The 22,405-nt window shown below is 44.4% G+C and overlaps 1 pseudogene; it reads right to left on the bottom strand.

Moving 5' to 3' along the window:
• The window catches only part of LOC114696253, a 37,746-nt pseudogene that overhangs the window by 13,920 nt on the left and 1,421 nt on the right, over window positions 1-22,405 (bottom strand).

The following is a 22,405-nucleotide window of genomic DNA, read 5'->3' as shown; positions in this document are numbered from 1 at the left end:
AGTGGGGCTGCTGGGGTACTGCAAGCCCATCACAGACAGGAACTGGCCATGCATTGCTCTGATGGGAGCTGGTGATTGGCAATGGCCTGGGAAGAGCTGCATGTGGTGCGTGACAAGCTAGCAGATTGGATGGTTATGAATATGACTAGGTGGCACCACAGTCAGGTGGTGGCTCCTGGTTTTTCTGTTTCTGCTAGTAGGGGTGACATTTCAAAATAACATATCTAAAGATGTTGGGCTACATTCATAGCTGTTCTGGGATGCATATGGCCCATTATCTGTAGGTCTGAGGTATCCGCAAGTGAGCCTAGGAAGAATAAAGAGGAAGAATTAAAAGCTACGAATGCACAATTGAAAATGTGGGAAAACAGTTCCAACGGAGGTCAGAAAGTCCTGGCGTAGCTCAGGCAGTGGCCTCATCTCTGAGTGTGTGGGGAACAGGAGCTGTGGCTGCAGCCAGATGGCTCTTGGGCCTGTTTAGCACGAAAGCCAGCGACACAATCCTTACGCTCGTGCAAGGGTGCCAGAGCATGCAGTGGAGTTGGGCAAGGGAGAGAGGTGCACTTTCCTCACTCAAGGCGTTCCGTTGGAGGGGTGCCTAAGTATACTCTCCTAAATAACCCCTGTTGAGGGCTAGCTCTAAGGTAGCTTCCTCCCACTGACTCTAACTCACAGGCTGACACCCCCAAACCAGTATTTTTTCTAGATACACAGCCATCGGTTCCAAGGGGAAGGGCAGCCGAAGAAGCAGGTGACTGACCACCCCAGGGAACCCTGCCCTCAGCTGTGCTGAGAGGATCAACGTACATATGTGGATGTAGACACTAGCAAGGTTTGTTCAGAAAGAAGTGATGATGCCCCGGGCCTGCTTCTGCCCCATGGGACTTGGGGTGTAGCATCCTGGCTCCCAAATGTGTTCTCCTTGTCCAGCGGCCACGCCATCATGTGTTCAGGAGAGGCAGGGCTAGCTGGTGAGGGTGAAGGGGACTGCTCTTCCTGAACATTGCAGACACGCTCTTCTGGACTCATCCCCAAACTTCGCTGAATCATAGCTCTTTGGAGTACCAAGGCTTGAAAGCCAGGGGGCATATGCGGCTGATACTGGCTAGGGACACTACTTTGGGAGCCATGGCTAAGAGAGGGACAGTCTGAGGGGTCATGGATGTGAGGGTGGCCAAAACTTCACGTGGAAGATGCTCCACTACCCCTTTTCTTATTCCTGGAGCCCCGAAGAGTGAGGCCATCAGCTTCCAGGAAACAGTGCCCGCAGTCCTCACAGGCTGAAGAAGACAGAGAGTTTCCAAGAATGCAAGGAAGACACAGGGTCACATGTGGCCAACGGCAGTGTCATCACACACAGATGCAGGAGTCGCTGCTGTGCCCCGGGACCTAACAGTGGCCAACAGTGACTCTAGAAATGCAAATCATGAAACACTAAGATGCACAGCTAGGAACTTCTGGCATCCACTGGGTGGAAGGTGACACAGTACTGTAGGGTTGGTTGTGATCAAGAGGACCTGAGGGTATGGAGTGGCCTCCCTGGGTCATGACAGGTCCATGTGACTATTGTTTAGGCAGTTGGCTTTAGGCATCACGAAAGTCTCCTTTTGAAAATGTTCATAACTCGATGAGGAATATTTTACTGAGTAACTGACTGCTGTCCAGTTTATTTAATATTTCTCATCTTTCCCTGGTGTCCTGAAAGCAAACTGAGAGGGTTTTTAAAAATTCGACACTAAGGTGACATGTGAGAGTCAGAATTGCTCTACTGTTGTGTTTATTCTCCAACTGTTCTGCCTCAGGAGACGACAGTGTGCACTAGCTGCCTCATTCTCATGCAGAAGCCAGAGGAGACCCCCAGAGAGCTCTGTGGGAAGACTTGATGGAGGCGATATAGAACTGTGATCTGAGGAAGGCGATGGCTGCTTGTGAATGTGTGTGCATGCATGTGTGCGTATGTGTGTGCATGTGTGTGTGCATGCATGTGTGTGTGCATGCACACATGTGTGTGTGTGCATGTGTGTGTGTGCGTGCATGTGTGTATGCATGTGTGGGGGTGTGTGCATGCACGTTTGTGTGCACACGTGTGTGTGTGTTTGTGTGTGTGTGTGCATGCACACATTGTGTGCATGTGTGTGTGTGTGCGTGCATGTGTGTGTGCATGTGTGGGTGTGTGTGCATGTAGGTGTATGTGCATGCACGTTTGTGTGCACACGTGTGTGTGTGTGTGTGCATGTGTGTGTGCGTGCGTGCATGTGTGTTTGCATGTGTGGGGTGTGTGCATGTAGGTGTATGTGCATGCACGTTTGTGTGCACACGTGTGTGTGTGTGTGTGTGTGTGTGTTCACTCACAGTGTTGGGACACTGAGGCTGCCTTCTACTCTCCATGAGACTGGAGGGGGGCCTCAGCTGCTCCCCATCCCCTCAGAGTTGCCAAGTGCTCTGGTGAGTTCTGTATTCTTTAAATTACTGAGCGGTAAACGCTTTTCTTATTTTTTATTTAAATATTATATATAGTCTTTCTACTCAAAACCCAAACAACATATGAGCATGAAAGAGCCCTCCTCCTCCTGACTTCCCTCTGTGGTTTGAACTGGGCTCTACATTTTTCTCTACTCTGGAAAACATGCTACATATGTGTAAATATCTGTGTTCACATGCAGAATGTGAGCAGGTCACATGGTATTCCCTAGCTTGATTCTCTTCCACTCTTGAATGTGTCCCTTGCTACTTCTCCCAGCGGGCACAGACCTAGTGACAAGTCCCTTGCTATTTTCCAGGGCTCTCCACCACACAGAAGGGGTAGACGCTCCTAGACTAGATGGATCACAGCTAATTTCTTATTGTCATAAAACATGGCAGGCAGCATCTTTCCCGTGGCCCCGCTGGAATGTATTTATTTCTACAGAATACACCCCAAAGCAGGTCTTCTGCTTGTAACTGCACCCACCCCTGGGCTACTCAGGTGGTTTGTGCCAGAAGTTTCCAACACCCTTTTTATTTCCCCAATGTGTCCCTCCAGATGAAGTTGCAGCCCTTTGTCCATCCCCCACCAGCCTCTTCCAAATATGATGCTTGAGCTCGGGAGTGTGACATCACTGCCCTCTTTTTATTGTTTTCATTGTGCCCTCTTTTCTGTGTGACTCCATGGCGGACCGATTCATTTCCAATATCAATCTTTTTTTGTTTTTGTTTTTTGTTTTTTGTTTTGTTTTTTGAGACAGGGTTTCTCTGTGTAGCTTTGCGCCTTTCCTGGAACTCACTTGGTAGCCCAGGCTGGCCTCGAACTCACAGAGATCCGCCTGCCTCTGCCTCCCGAGTGCTGGGATTAAAGGCATGCGCCACCACCGCCCAGCTCCAACATCAATCTTATATTGTCCCCTGAGCTCTTTCATTTGCTACATTTTTTAAAACGTTTCCTCTACATGTTTAAATCATCGTCCAAAATAAGTTTGTTCTCCTGTCCATTGTTTTCACTTTACACTTCTGCTCAGCCCCACGTATTCCGTCAACACAGAGACACTGCTTTCTTGACTCTTTTCTGTCCAGATGCTTGCCAGCCCTTGCTCCACAGAAGTATTGGGGGGAAAAGCCAAAGAAATTTGTGCTGGAGTGGAAGTGGTGAGCTCCTCAAGTGATTGACAGACACTGCCTGTGCTGAGCAGGGCAGGGCACCGCTGGGTGTGGTCCACCCCCTTTCTCTTCTTACCCAAGGCTTTCGCTTTCTCATCCCAAGGGAGCACACACTGGGCAAGTGTGATTTCCAACAGAATTAACATTTTAAACACAATGGCTAGAAATTAGTCAACTGTATTCGCTCACCCTTTTCAAAAGCATGTTTAGTTTTTCACTTTAAAATTCCCATGGCCTTTTATTTGTTAATTAGCCATCCACACAATCTATGGAGATTAATTTGGATCATTAATTTATTGGATTGCAAGACACCTGGGGTACCAGTGCGGTGCAGCTGTGCGCATGTCTATGAAGGTGTTTCCAGAGAGAAGGGACGTCCTGCTCTGAAAGTGCAGACTGAGTTAAAAGGGAAAAAAATCCACCTGTTTCCTAGAGTTCCCTATTGTCGTTTTTCTGGTCAGTGCCATGGACCAACCGGCTCCCACTGTGATTCCTTCCCCTCCCAGATGGACAGGGTTATTCTGAACGATGAGTCAAATGAGCCTCTCCTCCCTTAAGTTTGCTTGTCTATTCATTTATTTGTTATTTATTTATTTTCAACTTCAAGTAACATTCACAGTAATAAGTAACCAATAAACTTTTGTTTCCCATTTTTTTTTCCAGCACAAAAATTAAGAATTTCAGATTCTGAAAAAGCAAAGCCACCTTCTATTTTGCAAAGCTATGGTTGAAAAATTCTCAAGCCAAGTACACTAATTTGCAGATTTCACCATAACAAACAGACGTTTGCTAGATATCCTTAATGGTCCATCTTTATGCACACGGTTGACATTCCTCTTAGGATTAACTGTTGACTGTGATGACATAAGATCGGACTAATCACGGGGCCTTGGGGATGTTTTGGATTTTGACTTGCAGAAATACTAATTCATTTTTTTCCCTCTCCCACTGGTTTATGGGCTTCTGCATCCTTATTTTCTTGACAAATGCAGCTCTTTTCTTCTTGGCTGGTCTGTTAAGGGACAGTGTGTTATGCTATTTTTCTTTGTGAGCAGTGTTCTGTGATAACGGTTGTGGGAGGTGTCTTTGTTTCCTTCCCAATACCTACGGGAGCATCTTCAGTGGGGTCTGCTCTCACTCTATGGTGTTGTTTCTTGGTCTTACATATGAGTTTTAAAAAACACATTAAGGAAAATAATTGGGAACTACATCAGAAATCAGAAGTGGGAACTTCTGGCCAGATTATTTTGTTACAATCATAAGTGGGAATTTATTCTTAATATATATTTTAATATTGCCCATTATATCATCTTTATTGACATAACAAATTAGATTCAGCAATTTCTTTTCCTTAAACTGTTCTTGGATTATTATGATCAGCCCAAGTTATTATAGTTGCCACTATGTGCTTGTCAAAATTGTTGAGTGAATCATTATTTTATGCAATGCTGGGTTTATTTCCCGGTTATGTCTGTGCAGGGGGGGAGAACTGTTCACTTCAACGCTGCTTCTGTTGGGCTGTGGCAGCAGGATCAACGCTATAATTTAGAGGCGGCTGTTGCTAGTCCTCTCAACAGTGAAGAGGGAGAGCATAAAACAAGTGTAGTGGACTCGATCCAGGTTTAGGAGATGGAGACAGCCAAGAGGCACAGGCATCACACCCACCCGATGACGGCCCGAGGGGACGAGGAAGTGAATGGGCTCCTCACTGCTGGGGTCGGGGCAGCGTTCTATAGCCACCCGATGCGTTTCTTCCCTTAAGAATATTTCTCACCACAGTCTTGAAATTCTGTCAAATTAATGCATTCCTGTGAGTTCCCGCTTGTCTTTTCCTTGCAGGAGAACTATGAGTCTCCAGTGTCTTGTGGAATGTACCAATATCCTCGGTGCACTGTGGGCTACACAGTATCTTTTATAGGAGGAATGCCCTTCTGTAACCCTCACAGCTAGCGTTGGAGGAAAGGAAACAAATTGCCAGTTCCCAGTTTTGGAGTCTTGACTGCAGCCTTCCCTCTGAGTGATAACCCCCTAAGGGAGCAAGTGCTAACTAATCCTGGTGGCCGACCTTGGGGCAGTCCTGGTGTTTCTTAGAAACTTGACTCTAGGCATGGAGCGGCTTCCTTCAATTTGGGCATGTACGCTCTTCTTGGCAGGCACTTGTGCGCCCTTCCTGTTTCTTTGGAAATTTCACTGGTCTCTTTTGAGGGCTACTTTTAGTTAGACATAGAATGATGTGGCTCTGTTTGGTCATGTGACAGCTTTTATCTCTGTTGCTCTTGCTGGTCACCAATGCATCGCCTGACTTTTGATGACCTCTTTACACTGTGCTGATTATTCTAAACTGACACTGCGTAGGGGTGTTGGTTTCTTACATTGGATACATAGTTGTTTTCTCTTTACCCACTGGAGGTCCTCAGTGTCTGTGGATGCTCTGATGCCTGATCTCTGGCCCCACAGGCGTCAAGGTCTGCCTTTGAGCAGATCTCATGACCATCGGCAGTGGGCCACCTCTTTCTGGTCCACTTTATTTTCCAGGTGTGTGATGTCACCTGTGAGTGGCCATGAGAGATGGAGTTTAACAGGTGCAAGTAATGTGCAGGGCACAGGGGTCGTTTGCAGTTCCGCTCTTAGGCAATGGGGAACGTCACCGTCACCCCAATTTCTAGTTTGTTCTGCCCACTTTCCATGAGGAAGTGCTGGGATGCGTGAAGACAGCCAACTCCATTTCTTTGTTTCCTCCCCTAGCTGCTTCCATGTTTTGAGGCGATTTAATGAAGTATTTGTGATCACCGTTGTCCATTTTCCTTCCTTTGAGGTTTGGGTATTATTTGGACTGCCAATTTTCCTCCTTGTTTTGATATTTGCAACAATTTGGGAGAGAAACGTGTCTTCTTTACCACCAAGAGTACTAGCCCTTCACTGAAAGCAGCATCAAATGTCAAAATTAATCAGGTTTATTCATCTCAGCTATTACAGCAGGCTCTCTTCTCTAGTAATGGTGCTCCCGTGGCCCATGCTATCTACAGCTTGTTAAAACCCAGGAAAAAGAGACAAAGGGAGAGGAGAGAGATGAAGACAAATAGAGAAGAGAGAAGATGAGACAATGTGGCTCAAAGCCACTTAGGGTCACTGGGGCAAGGCTTTGATGAGAGAGATGTTTCAGGATTACTAACAAGCCACGTCTGTTTAGCTTGAAAGCATCATGCCAACATCCTGGGCTAACCTGGGCTAATATGTATCTTAACATAGATTGCTTTCTCTTTGTGTGCCCAGACTGCTTCTTGTATCAAGATGGCATGCGTCTAAGGAAAAGAAATCTACTTTAACATAAATGTAAAGAAATACATTTGGAGTGACATTACGGTGAAATGGTGTAAAACTTAAAATCCTGAGATGTTTTGAATTACCTGGACTTTGATGATGTTTATATCAACAGACCATTGCATTAGCAGATACCTGATAAGTCATGAATATGGAGAAATGTGATGGAATACTATCAGGAGGGATGTGAGGATCCTAAGATAACACAAGTGACTCTATTAAAATAAAGGAAATTCTAGAATGATTCATGCAAGTACCTTTAACAGCAAGCAATTAAAATCAACACAAAACTTTAAAATAGCACCTCTTCTGTACTTGTTCTGCCCGAGCACCATTCTTGGCATTTTATAGAATAAGCACATCGAGTCTTCAGAATGACCCCAGACAAGCCTGGCCGCCTAGTGTTACTTCTGCTTAAGCAAGAAAGAACCGGCTGCGAAGGGAAGATGAGACTCAGTGGCTGAGCAAGCAGAGTCAGGCGGCCTCCAGGAATGCTCTTCCTTTAGCTCTTTCTCCCTGTCTGAGGCTTGAGGCAAAGATGCCATGGGTAGAGGGCCTTTGTGGAGATGGGGGAGAATGCAGCTCTGAAGAACCCTGCAGTATATTGTGTGGGTGTGTCAGGGGGTGGGTGGATGGGCAGGAGGTTCCCAGGCTTTGCCCCAGGAACCCTCAGCTCTGACTGTCTGCTCTTAGATTGCACCTCCTGACTCCTACAGCCAGCAACTTCTCACCTGACCTGAACTCACAGGAATAAGGGTCCTGACCAATGAGTTATTGAGAGGGAAGTATAGTTGGACGTTTTTCTGTGTCCTGCAGCTGCTCAGATCCAAGTAAACACACAGAGACTTATATTACTGCCAAATTGTATGGCCTAATGGCTCGGGCTTCTTGCTAGCTAGCTCTTATAACTTAACCCATTTCTATTAATAAGTTGTCATGTGGCCCTGGCATTACTGGTCTGCTGGCATCTTGCTGTTCCTTCTGATGCAGCCGCTGGCATCTCTCTAGACTCTGCCTTTCTCTTTCCTGTCTCTCTCCTTGGATTTCCTGCCTGCCTCTAAGCTGCCTTGCCATAGGCCAAAACAGCTTACTTATTAACCAATGGCAACAACATACATTCACAGTGTACAGAAAGACATTCCCCACCAGGGAGGACTGGGAATTGAGGAATAAAGAAGACAAAAGTATTATCTGGGACCAGGAAACCTTGCAAAAGCTGATGACTATGCCAAGCAAGTTTATTAAGAAGTACAACATGAGCAGGGCCTGAGGGTGCACGCCTTTAATCTCAGTACTTGGGAGGCAGAGGCAGGCAGATCTCTGAATTCAAGCCAGCCTGGTCTACAGAGAGAGTCTAGGACAGCCAGGGCCATATGAATAAATGTTACCTTCCACTTTTCATCAGGGGCTCTGAAAAAGTCTGGGGTCATTCTGAGTCTCAACATTCACCTGCCCTCTGTGCTTCACTTCTGTAAGATAAAAAAAAATATGTTCTGTTTTCAAGACAGAAGTGCTTTGAGTGAGCTTAGGTTCAACTAAAGATGAATGGAAAACACTCCACCCCTGTTGGCTTCTGCTAGCCTGCTCCCTCACTCAAGCTAGAAGTGTGGAGTAGAAGATTACTAACGGCCAAGCTTGCCCAACACCCGGAGGAAGACCTGACAAACTCCAGGCATCTGAAAAAGCTTTAAAGTAAACAGGGTGTAAAACGTAAAGATCAATCCGCACATGGTCTTTGTTGAGAAATAAGACAAATGTAAGTGACACATGACCCCACAGGGTTGGTTTTACATCCTTCCCCAGTACTCAGCCAGTGAGGAAGAGGAGGAGGCACCAACGTTCAGGGCCATCAGCTTCTCTGTGTTCTATTGTACTTGTCATTTTGTCTGGGTTGGTGCCTGTGGCTTTGTGAGATCATAAACTGGCGTGTGTTTCATGCTCAAGTCTCAGTACCTGTTGTTATGAAATGGGGTTCTCCAATCCTTGTACCTCCCTTTCACTTCAGGAAGTATCACAGCCCCTAAATACTTTTTGTGGGGGCAGTAACTGGATATGAGCTCAATATGTAATTATCGTAAGTCAAGTCCACACAGCAAAACAACAGGACTAAATTTCCTTAACCGGACAGACAGACAGCCGTCCATGAAGTTCTCAGCCCAAACCCCTTGCTGTCATGCGTTCTATAGCTCTACACACACTTTGTGATTTATTTACAAGTTAAGTCACGACTGGTTGATCCCACCTGGGAGGTCTGAAAACAAACAGATGAAAACAAAGACTCACCTAGGTGAAATGTTACATGGTTGTCTGATAAAAGGGAATATGAAGTCCTTGGACCCTCTTCTGGCACAACTGTGAAAACAATTATTCTTGATCATTTGGCAGGAGAACCTAAGCTTGTGGCTTCCAGGGCACACCACCTGCATTGCCTCTGAGAAGCAGCATGTTTTCTGGGGAGGCTACATTCAAAAGTGCTTCTTGACCCTGATCTTCATAGAGGTGTGTATATATGTCTACATGTGTTTACAGATGTGTATTTACATGGGTCTCTACGTGTCTAGGGCCAGGAGGGTAGACTGGAGAAAGAATAGGAAAAAATGGTTGAATTCTCCTCCAGCTCTGTGATTCTATAGTGTTTTATTAAAATTTTATTTATTTGTCTCTTTTTTATAAGTTCTTAGAGAATTTCATAAAATGCATTTTGATCATAGTCATGCTTCCCCAAACTCCAAGATCTGCTCTTCTCTGCCAACTCAACTTTATGCCCCCCTTTTTCCTTTAAACACATAAAATACAATCTGTGATGCTCATATACACACTTGAACATGTGGCACTCCCTACAGCATGGCCAGTCTACCAAGGACCACACCCTTAAAGAAAACTGACTCTCCCTGTTCCAGTAGCTATCAATTATCAATAGCTCCTTTGATAAGAGTGAGACTTCATGCCCACCTCCCATCTCCATGCTGGGATTTTGTCCGTCTTCAGTTTACTTAGGTCTTCTGCATGCTGTCATAGCTGCTGTAAGATCATCTATGTACCTGCATCGTTGTATCTGGAGAACACTGCTTCCCTGCAGTCATCTGCTGCCCGTGACTCTTACAATCCTGCTCCCCCCTCTTTCTTAAAGATTCCTAAGCCTTGAGAGGAGGAGGCATGATGTGGTTGTCTCAGTTAGGGCTGAGCATCCTCTAGTCTCTTACTGTCTGCACCTTGACCTGTTGTGTGTCTTGTGTGATTCACCATCTACTACAAGGAGAACTTTTCTGATGAGGGCAGTGAGATGTACTAGTCTCTGGGTGTAAGTCATAGGAGTTGATTTAACGGTAGGACCACTCAGCAGAAACAGTAGCAAGTTCTCTCCTATGACCTATGACTTGTCTAGCCAACAAGTATGGCTTTCAGTTTGTGGAGTGGGACTTAAATACAATCAGAAAATCGTTGGTTACTCCCATGACATTCGCACTACTATGGCATCATCAGGCATGTCGTCCTAAGTCAGTCATTATTGGAGCTCACAGGGTTCAAAGCTGGGAAAGACTGGTGATTGCTTTTCTCATCTGGGAATGGGCTCAGCACCTCCCAACACTATGAAAGCTAGCCAGTGGGGTGAAGCTTCCAGGGGAATACCAGCTTGATTTCTCTATGTTCTGTGACTCAAGTATGTGTCATCAAGCTCCCCCTGAACATTTTAAACACCTCTGCTGAGAGAAGAAAGGGACTTTAACAAAAAAGGAAGAAAAACTCAAACGCTAACCCAACCACAGAAATGCAAATTCCATGCAGAAATACACACACACACACACACACACACACACACACACACACACACACACACACAAATATGTCTCCTGCCCAAAATACAAACCCCATAGTAGTGGCTCCTAATGCAAATGACCGGAAAACCTTCCAGTCGGAATTCAGAAGAATTATTATAACTGTGGTCAAACAACTCAAAGAAAATAAAGACAAACAGATGAGTGAAATAAAGAAGTCAATCTTAGATACGAACATACAGTTTGGATTTTTAAAGCACATTTTTGTGTTCCTTATTGAAGTAAAATTCTGGATAAATACAATGATATATTTACTAAACAATGTCCTGTAAAGAAATTCCATACTATCCATTTAGACAGATTTTTGGCTACATTTTGCCTATTGATCAAATAGTTCCATTTATAAAGTTCTATACCTCAAAATGCTTTGAATTTGTCCAGACTGTCATCCCTGAAAAGGTGGCATTTAACTTTAGCTGTATTTTACAGCAGTAAAGAACTTACGCATCTGGTAGCTTCCCAAAATAGTATTCTTTGCACAGGACATTGAACAGACTGAGCTCTTCATCCACCCAGGTTCACAGAGCCAGCCACATCTGAGAGTTTGCACTACACACCTGACACTTAGGAGACAGAACATTCCTGACCATCAGCACCAGCTTCTTGCTGAAGGGGCCAATTTCTTGGCCATTTTGCTGCCAATGAAGACATGCCACCAACTTCCCCATGTGCAGCTGGCATTAGAGCAAGAGGTCTGTGCCATGGTGGGTGCTCTCACCATATCCAGGTAGCTAAAGTCCTGTTAAAAATGCCAAATTGAGATTAAAATCAGGGTATAGGTCCATGACAGTGATTTTGAGGCTATTGTGAAAGGCGTAGTTTCCCTGATTTCTTTCTCAGTCCATTTGTCATTTCTATATAGGAGGGTTACTGATTCTTGTCAGTTAATTTGGTATTTAGCTACTTTGCTGAGAGTGCTTATCAGCTGTTGGAGTTTCTGGTGGAATTTTTTAGGTCACTTATGTATACTATCATACCGTCTTCAAATAAAGATAATTTAATGTTTTCCTTTCCAATTTGTATCTCCTTCATTTGTCTTACTGCTTTAGCTAAGACTTCAAGTCCTATGTTGAATAGGCATGGAGAGAGTAGACAGCCTTGTCTTGTCCCTCCCTCATTCTAGTGGAGTCGCTTTGAGTTTCACTCCATGTAAGTGGATGTTGGCTATTGGCTTTCTGTAAATTGTCTTTATTGTGTGAAGGTGTGTTCCTTGTATCCCTAATCTCTCCAGGACTTTTATTGTGAATGGGTGTTGGATTTTGTCAAAGGCCTTTTCTGCATCTAATGAGATGATCTTGTGGTTTTTTCCCACTTTGTTTATATAGTGGATTTCATTTACTGTTTTTTTTTTTTTTTTTTTTTTTGTATGTTGAGCCATCCCTACATCTCTGGGATGAAGCCTAGTTGATCATGGTGGATGATCTTTCTAATGTGTTCTTAGATTGGGTTTGCAAGTGTTTTGTTGAGAAGTTTTGCATCTGTTTATAAGGGAAATTAGTCTGTAATTCTCTTTATTTGTTGGGCACTTATGTGGTTTGAGTATCAGGGTAACTGTGGCCTCAAAATAAAAATTGGGAAATGTTCCCATTTGTATTTTGTGAAATAATTTGAGGAGTATTGGAATTAACTCTTCTTTGATGGTCTGGTAGAATTCTGTGCTAAACCCATCTGGCCCTGGGCATTTTTTTTTTTTTTTTTTTTTTTTTTTTGGTGAGACTTTAATGACTGCTTCTATTTAACTAAGTATGTCTGTTTAAATTACTATTTGATCATGATTTAACTGTGGTATGTGGTTTGTATTGAGAAAATTACCCATTTCTTTAGATTTTCCAATTTGGTGGTTTTAAAATTATATCCTTACAAGTCTCTGGATTTCAGTGGTGTCTGTTGTTATGTCCAACTTTTCTTTTCTAATTTTGTTAATTGGGATATTCTCTCTCCACCTTTTAGTTAATTTGACTGAGAGTTTGTCAATCTTACTGATTTTCTGAAAGAATCAGCTGCTAGTTTTATTGATTCTTTTTTTAATATTTTTTCTATTTTATTGATATCAGCCCTGAGTTTGATTATTTTTTGACAGCTACTCCTTCTAGGTGTGATTTATTCTTTTGGTTCTAGACCTTTCAGGTGGACTGTTAAGTCCCTAGTATGAGATTTCTCTGATGTTTTAATGTAGGTGCTTAGATATCTTACTGCTTAGATATGCTTTCATTGTGTCTGATACATTTGAGTGTGTTGAGCATTAATTTTCATTAAATTCTAGAAAGTCTTTCATTCTTTTGTAATATCTGTATCGACTCATTTCTCATTTAGTAATGAGTTGTTTGGCTTCCGCAAGTTTGTAAACTTCCTGTTGTTCTTGATATCCTACTTTAGCCTGTGGTGGTCAGATAGGATATGGAGTGTCACGCCAGTTTTCTTGTGTCTATTGAGACTTGCTTTGTGACTGAGTATGTGGTCAATTTTGGAGAAAGTCACATGAAGTACTGAGAAGAAGATATATTCTTTTGTGTTTGGATGAAATGTTCTGTGAATATCTGTCAGGTCCATTTGTTTTATGATGTCAGGTAGCTCCAGCATTTCTCTGTTTAGTTTTTGTCTGAATGACATGTCTATTGAGGGCGTGGGGGTATTGAAATCTCCCATAATCAACATGTGGGAGTCAATGTGTGACTTAAGGTAGAAGCAGAATTTCTTTTATGAACTTGGATTCCCCTTGGTGCCTGGATGTTAGGAATACCAGTGTCTCCTTGGTGGACTTTTGATAAGTTTGTAATGTCCTTTCCTATCTCTTCTGATTAGTTTTTATTTGAAGTATATTTTGTCAGATATTAAAATGGCTATCCAGCTTGTTTCTCATGTTCAATTTCTTGGAATATCTTTTCCCATCTTTTTACCCTGAGGTGATGTCTATCCTTGATGTTGAAGTGTGTCTTTTGAAAAGCAGCAGAAGGATGAATCCTGTTTTTGCATCCACTCTGTTACTCTATATCTTTCTATTGGAGAATTGAGACCACTGATATTGAGAGTTATCGATGAGTGGTGTTTGTTGATTCCTGTTATTTTGTGTGTGTGTGTGTGTGTGTGTGTGTGTGTGTGTGTGTTTCCCTCTCTTGATATGTTGGCCTGGGATTATTTACTCCTTGTGTTCTCTTGGGTGTACTTAACCTCTTTAGGTTGGAGTTTTCCTTCTAGTGCTTGCTGTAGGGCTGGATTTGTAGATAGATATTGTTTAAATTTTTTTTTTATCATGTTGTGTCCTGTTTTCCCCATTTATTGTGATTGAAAGTTTTGCTGGGTATAGTAGTCTGGTCCAGGCCCTTTCTGCCTTTTAGAGTCTCCACTGAGAAGTCAGGTATTATTCTGGTAGGTTTACTTTAATATGTTACTTGGTTTTTTTTCCCCTTGCAACTTTTAATATTCTTCTTTTAATCTGTGTGTTTAGTGTTTTTACGTATTATGTGGTGAGGGGACTTTCTTTTCTGGTCCAGTCTATTTGGTATTCTGTATGCTTCTTGTACATGGATAGGCATCTCCTTCTTCAGGTTAGAGACATTTTCTTCCATGATTTTGTTGAAAGTATCTTCTGTGCCTTTGACCTGGATTTTTTCTCCTTTACTCCTATTATTCTAGATTTGGTCTTTTCATAGTGTCCTGGATTTTTTGGATGGTTTGTGACAGGAGTTTTTGTTTTGTTTTTTAGATTTATTGTTTTCTTTGACCAGGATAACCATTTCTTGGATCATGTCTTCAGTGCCTAAATTCACTCTTCTATCTGTTGGTGAAGCTTGCCTCTGAGTATAGTCAGACACTTTTCTCCGTTTCACTTGGGTCCCGCAGTCCTTCAGCCATTTTTAAAATAATCATTCAGAGGCCTAATATTAATTACAAACTGTTTGGTCTATGGCTCAGGCTTCTTGCTAGCTATCTCTTTCATCTTAAATCAACCAATTTCTTTTTTCTTTTTTTTTTTAGGTTTTTTGAGACAAGGTTTCTCTGCATAGCTTTGTGCCTTTTCCTGGAACTCACTTGGTAGCCCAGGCTGGCCTTGAACTCACAGAGATCCGCCTGCCTCTGCCTCCCAAGTGCTGGGATTAAAGGCGTGCGCCACCACCGCCCGGCAAATCAACCCATTTCTATTAATCTATGTTTTGCCGTGCGACCATGGCTTTACCTGTGTTCCATTACATCTTGCTCCCCTGGCAATGCTCAGCATCTCCCCTGACTTTGCCTTCTTCTCCTTGTCTCTCTGCTTAGATCCCTGCCTGACTGTGTTCTGCCTTGCCATAGGCCACAGCAGGTTCTTTATTAACCAATGGTAGCAACACATATTCACAGCATGCAGAAAGACCATCCCACAGCATCTGAGGCTCCTTTTTGAGTTCCTCATTTTTTCATTTCCAGATTTCCTTCAATTTGGCTTTTCTTTATTGATTCTATCCCCACTTTCAGGTCTTGAATTGTTTTATTCATTTCTTTCTACTATTTGTTTGTGTTTACTTGGAGTTCTTTAAGGGGTTTACTCATTTCCTTTTTAAAGGCCTCGATTGTTTTCATAAAGTCTATTTGATGGTCTTTTTCTTGTGCTTCAGTTATGTCACAGTCCCCAGGACCTGCTGTGGCAGGGTTGCTGGACTCTAGTGGAGACATATCATCCTGGCTATCATTGGTGGTGTCTTTAAGCTGACATCTATGTATCTGAGTTTGGGATGATTGTAATTCTCAGTGCTGATATCTTGTCTTGTCTCTGTTGGGTGTTCCTTGGTTTTTGTTGCTTTTTCCGGTTCTTAGGAGACTATAGTGACTGCATGTTGCCTGGTAGGAAATTCTTTTGGGATCCTGACAGGTGTGGCAGTGGGTTCCAGGTAAAATGTATTCCTAGGCATTGGGAGATGACAGTTATCAATGGAGATGGGGTTGGGAGTGAGGGGATTCCCAGGAGGCAGGGAAGCAGTGTGTTCCACTAGGATCTGCCTATATCCCTGGGAATGGTGGCCGAGAGTGAGCAGAGTCCACAGCAGGTGGTCTTCGAGAGAGCTGGGGTGAGACCTGGGGACTGGGTGTGGAGGAGAGGAGGCAGAGTGGAGACCTGAACCCCTGCCAGCCTTGCTTCCCCACTTAGGCTCTCTGTCAGGGTTGGCTGGAGGATTCTGGAGAAAGCCTGCTGGAGATGGAGGCAGAGGGAAATGGAGGCCACAGGTGGTCTGCGACAGGGCTGGGGTGAGACTGGATGGTGAGTTTGGAGGAGAGGAGGGAGAGGTGAGGATCTACAGCGCCTGGTTCTCTGGCTGAGTCCTCAACCCCCTTTCACCAGGATCTTCCAGTCCTCTTCCTCCTCTTCCCCTCTCTTCCTCCTCCCTTCTTCCCCCCTCCTCTCCTCCTCCTCCTGTACCAGGAACCAAATAGTACCGCAAGGGATTTGATCAGAATCACCTTTGATGACTTCTAGATCATCTGCCCCTTCGTAGGTCAGTGCGCCAGCTGAAGACTCTCGCTGGCCCCTGGTGCTGCCTCTTCCTTCTGGCTTGATTGAGTGTTTTGTCAAATCCTTTGCAGATTTCCATTTGGTTTCAGGGGACTCTGAGGATAGGTCACCACTCTCATTCCGGTGAAATTCTTTGCAGAGAACTTTATTTTCAAAGTAAGGATTTTTCATCAAAATAAAAATCTATTCTGTAACTTGATTTTGTGTCTTCAAATTCTGTCATTTCAGCTCTGGCCAAATAACATAGAACCCCTTCAATGTCCTCCCCAAGCAGTACAGACACGTGTGGATGGTTGACAAATGTTGTTACCCAAAGTTTGGGATGTTGCCAATCAATTCTGATCTCTTCTGAAGAAATCGTTGATGGAGGAGTTTGTATTTCTGTTCTACTTTCAAATTTTCCTTGCCGGCTTGTTTAGTGGCCCGTCTATTTCATTTTGAACATTATATTCAACTACTTCTTGCTGTTCTTCTTCCCTCTTCAGCAGGCCAGGAATGGCTGACTTGTCCACCAGCCTTGGGGCAGGAGCCAGTCTGGGTTTCTTGGGCAGAGACAGGAGCACAGGTTGTCATTTCTGGGTTATTTTTTTTTTTTTTGTGTGTGTGTGTGTGTGTGTGTGTGTGTGTGTGTGTGTGTGGAGAGTGTCCAGAAGCCAGGGGCCAGAGCTCAGATGCTCACAGCAGGAGAAAACCCAAACAGAAAAAAGCCAATTAAGAACCTCAGTAGAAAACATCATCAACAGAAGGAATCATTTTAAAAACAGAGTTTTCAGGGTTGGAAGACAAAGTAAAGGAATTGGATCACTCAGTAAAGGTCAATGGGAAATTTAAAAACAAATGAACACAGTTCATGAGCGCGTTGGGACCCCATAAGAGACCAAATTGCTAAATTACAGGCAGAGAAGGAGAATACCATGGTGAAAGCATAGAGAAAATAATTAGTAAAATTGTAGAAGAAAATTCCCCAAACTCAGGGAAAGAGATGCCCACGAAGGTGCAAAAAGCTTACAGAACACTACATCAACAAGACCAGAAAAGAGATTCTGTAATGTTTTAAAACTTCAGAAATAACAGAGGTGTTAATTTTAGGGTTTCACATTCTGTGTTACTTTGTATAAATAACTTAACACTTTTTATTACCTTTAAAATTAAATTTTGTGTTTGTGTGTATGTCTGTGTATGTGTGTCTGTGTGTGTGTGCATGTGTGTGTGTGTGGTGTGTGTGTGTGTGTGTGTGTGTGTGTGTGTGTGTGTGTCTTGCACATGCATGCCACAGTGTGGGTATTAAGTTCAAAGGACGACTTTAAAAAAGTCGGTTCTCTCCTTTCACCACATGGGTCCTGGGGGTTGAACTCATGTTCTCAGGCTTGCCAGCATCAGCCATTTCCTATGATCCATCAGGCCAGCCCCTATACATAATTTTACTCATTAAAAACAAACTTGATAATGGAGAGACTACTCCCACGGAATACAGGCATTTCATTATTTCTGTTTTCCAAACCGTCGTAACTTGGTGTCATGAGAGGCGGGGAACAATTTCAGGGAAACTCAACCCCAAGATGGTCCCTCGTGGTTTTTTGTTGAGGAGACCAAGGCTCAGCTTGGTGGCACAGTAGAGATAAACATGAGCCCTAGCATGAAGGTGTGGCCTCGCCCTGCACTGCTCTGCTGTTCACAGTATCAGCCAAAGCCTAGCTGCTAGAGAAGTCACCACAGCTACCATAGCTCCAAGCAGACCAGGGCACACGTTCTTCATCTCTTGTACCTCCTGATGACTCAGTGGCCATGCTTGAGTGCGGAGGAGGGGCTGAGCCCCGCGAGGCAGGACCACCGGCAGCTCAGGGCTCCCCAAACACAAGAAGAGGGATTTGTTCCACTCTGGTGCTTTTCCTGGGGTCAAAGGTTACACCCCACCCCACCAATTACCGTAGTGCAAAGCTGGAGACGGAACAGAGGAGACAGGGAGTAAGTTCATGGAGATAATTGGACAGATGAGAGCTGCCGTTCTCTTTAAACCCTGGAACTCACATTGGCTTTAAAGGAAGAAGATACAAAAGTCAAAGAAAAAAAAAGTTGTTTCAAAAGACCATCGAAGATAAAAATATCGCTTATGTAAGTGGAAGATAGCTGTTTCTTCATCTTAATTAGCTGGAAGTCAGTGCCGTGCTGCAGGGGGCATCCTACCGTGTGGGTGAAGCCACATTGTGCTGGAAAGACTACGCAACACCTGCTGGTCCCCTGTATTCATCTCAGTGGAGAGAGAGGGTCAGGGCCTGGCTTGCTGGTGTTGCGGAGGGACGGTGCTTGTTATGAGGACGGTGGGCAGGCGCTTGCCCACCTGCGAAGAGGACTGTGGTGCTGGCATGCCTGCCTTTCCTAACTCAGAAGACCTCGACTTTTCATCCATTTCTTTTGGATACTAGTTAAAGCCGGGGCATGCTTTCTCCGATGCTCTGGGACTTCTCACTTACTCTCTCTGAAGCTGTACCCTCCACCCTTTCCTGCCCTGCAGCTGCTTACCAAGCTCCATTGCCGGAGTCCAGCAGACTTTCTTGGACCCTAGCTTAAAAGGCACGATTTTCTTCCTGTCTTTCAGGCAGTTGCCATGTTTTACAGCCTGACTGTCCTGCTTTTGTTTTTTCTCTCTCAAATTTTAATAAAATTGTCCTCAAGCTTCAAAAAATATTTTCTTTTGCCTGATGAGAGAGTGTGAAGCGTGCTACGGAGGAAGCCACATTGTTGGGAGGTGTCTTGCTTTCTGCCTCGTAGATGTTTGTGTCACTACGTGCTTGAATTTCAAGTCCCCACTGTGAAGCACCTGGCATCTTTTTGGGGTGATGTGCAAGTACAGCTCTCAGTGACCTTTACAGGACACTCGGACAATTGTTGACTTGTAGCATTATGATTTGTGTGCTTTCTTGGGTGTGTTCATCACACATTTGAGGTAAGACATGCTACTTCAGAAAAGCTATGCAGTGTATTCCTCCCTCCTTCTGAGTTTCCTGCACTTCATTCCGAAAGAAGGGAGCCTCACAACGACTAACTAATTAATTAAGGCGTTAGAGGCATATGACAAGGTTGCCCTGAGGTCACGTGAGCTAATGAATGGTGTGAGATGCTATGGCTGGCATTCTATGGTTGGAGGACAGCACATTCATGTAGAACGGGTACTACAGAATGAACAGAATTTTAGCCAGCCCAAGGCTAAATGTTGCATGAACAAGAAGCAAGCCTTTGTGGCTGTACTTGACTTGACCTGTTACTGAGGTAAAATGTCACCATGTGCAAGAGAATTGTTCGTGGTGGCGAACCCTTTATGAGACTGAAAAATGATCCTTCCACGTTAAGCTTGGGAGTTGCTCTTTGAGTGGAGCAAAGCCTGCTGGGATGGGCGTGACTAATTTCTGCCCCTGAAGGAGCTCATGGACCCTCAGAGAAGAGGGTAAAGAACCTCAAAAAGTGGGGGCAAGACAGCAAGAGAAGCAAACTATCACAGGAAACCCTGGGAGCTGTGCTGGCCTTCCGAGACAGGAGGAAGGGACGGGCTCTCCTCTGGGGTCTGGGCCCTTGTGCTCCTCTGGACTAGAATTCTCCTTGTGTGTCCCGAGGTGCCATGTTAAGTCACCTTGACTATGTCCTGAGTTGAGCACAGTTTTATGGAAATGTGTACTCAGAGCTCAGAGTTCTTAAAGTCCCCACAGATATGATCTAGCAGGATAAAAACCCAATGACAAATTAAAAATCAAACAAACTGCAAACAGGATCCACAAATAGAACCAATGGAGAAGCAACAAGCACATATCAGGCCTCAAAGTGGTCAGATATTGTGATACTAAGAATATAAAATTATTGCATCAAAAGTACCTGAATAAATAAGAAGGGCAATTAGAAACATAGATAATGAGAAAAAAATATTATATAAAAAAGACAAGTCCTGGTATATTTGTGGAAAACATCTACTGGAATTCAAGAGCAGCAGAGACATGGATTGTTGGTGGCCTGAGAGCCAGCAGCAAAGTGGCGCAGAGGAGAGATGAGAGGTGAGATCAAGTGACTAAGAGACAGAGGAGAGAGGCACCGGTCTTGCAGAAATCCAGGACAGAAGAGCAAGAATTGGGAAACTCAACATCCAAAGAGATAATGGCCAAAAATTTTCTAGAACTGATGAAAAAATGTTACTCCTTAGTTCCAGAAACTTGGGGAGGGGGGTGAAAAATAAATACCATCACAAGCACTGAAGCAAGTCCTAAAACACCCGTGATGAAAAGAGGGCAACAGAATGGAGAGAAAAGGGGGCTGGAGAGGTGGCTCAGAGGTTAAGGGCACTGGCTGTTCTTCCAGAGGTCCTGAGTTCAATTCCCAGCAACCACATGGTGGCTCACAGCCATCTGTAATGAGATCTGGTGCCCTCTTCTGGCCTGTAGACATACATGCAGGCAGAACACTGCATACATCATAAATAAATCTTAAAAAAAAAAATGGAGAGAAGAGGAAAATCACCCACAAAGCATGGCGGAGGGCAGAGAGCCAACTTCTTGGGGCCGAGGAAAGAACTGTTGGGTGGAGTGTGCTTCCCACCAGTGCCTTCCTCTAAAAGAAGCATTGAAGTGTGTTCTCTGACCGAGGGAGGGAGAAGGGCTTCCCATGGGCTGATGATGGGTTGGGGAGGCAAAGGCAGCCGGCTACAAGTTCTGGGAGAAGACAATGGGCTTTGGCTGTGCAGTGGTGATCTCCAGCAGAGCGGCGTTCACGAAGCAGCTGGGCTACAGAGCCAGGCGAGCTAGAGGAGTGATGATGGTCTTCACCGCTCTGAGCCGAGCTGTGGGAGTTCGTCCTAACAACCATGGCTTGTGATTTCCATTAACTAATGGACAGACGGCAGCTCTACACTCATGTATCCAGCACTGAGCTGTTGCATTGTTCAAGACTGACCCATTCAGCTTCATGGTTGTCAACCCCATCTCTATTATGGATAAGGCATCTAAAGAATTCTAACACGATAATATGACATGGGACAAAGACTGTGGAGGGGAAGGAAGCAAGGCCGGGAACACAGTAACCTGGGAGTGAAACGACATTAGGATGGTCAGGAGAACCCCCTCTCCCCCAATGAGAAGCTGACCTTGGAGCAGAATCTTGCAGAAGTCAGGAGAAAGGTCTCTGGAGGGGGCTCTAGAACATTCCAGTGAAAGAACAGCAGAGGGAGCAGCTTGTAGGAAACAGAACAGAGATGCCAAGTGTCCAGGGAATGTCAACAAACTAACTCACTTGGATCCATGACAGCAGCAAACAGAGATGGACCAAACTTACCAGTTAGGAAACAGATGGGCACATTGGATTTGAGTCTCTCATTTATGTCCTGCTCTGAGGATATCACAGCGTGGGGCAGGAGAGCAAAAGAACAGAGGACAGATGCAATCCACTAAGACATGGCTCATCTAAACAAGGGCAGATGAAACCTGCCAAAGGCAAACCAAGACAAAATGTAGATCACCATGCAAACCGTATCTCACACTAAAGCAAAAATGAAACCCCAAGTCCCCACCACAGGATACCCTTTAAGGACATAGGCATATATCACGTGTACATTTGGAAATAAGCCATGGACCACACAGTAAGGGGGCTGTGGTGGAGCTTGTGATTAGATAGTATATGAAGTGACTTCAAGGATATTGGTAAGTTTTTAAGCATTTTAAGCTGGGAGGTGCACTTGTGGGTATGATGTGATCTCATTATCTACCCCTCACGTCAAAAACAATCCTTAGAGGGCTGAGGAGACGGCTCAGTGGGTAAAAGCATGTCCCAGGCAGAGCTGATGACCTGAGTTCTGTTCCCAGAGCCCATGGTGGAAGGAAGCAACTCTTGAAAGTTTTCCTCTGGCCACCATGAATGCCAGCCCCCCCCCCCCCCAACACTAGTAATTGATTAATGAAAAGTCTACATTACAAGAAAACAAAACCCAAATCCCTATAATCCCTGTAAGTTCTTTCTGGGGATATTGATCACTGGTAGAGTGATTGCCCAACATGTCCTTGGCCCTGGTTTCAACCAATTCCCAGAAACACACCACACTACACACACACACACACACACACACACACACACACACACACACACACACACACACACC

This window comes from Peromyscus leucopus, chromosome 19 (genome assembly GCF_004664715.2).
Source record: "Peromyscus leucopus breed LL Stock chromosome 19, UCI_PerLeu_2.1, whole genome shotgun sequence".
Classification (NCBI taxonomy): Eukaryota; Metazoa; Chordata; class Mammalia; order Rodentia; family Cricetidae; genus Peromyscus; species Peromyscus leucopus.
Note: the sequence above shows the minus strand (reverse complement) of the source record. Positions and strands in the feature narration are given on the sequence as shown.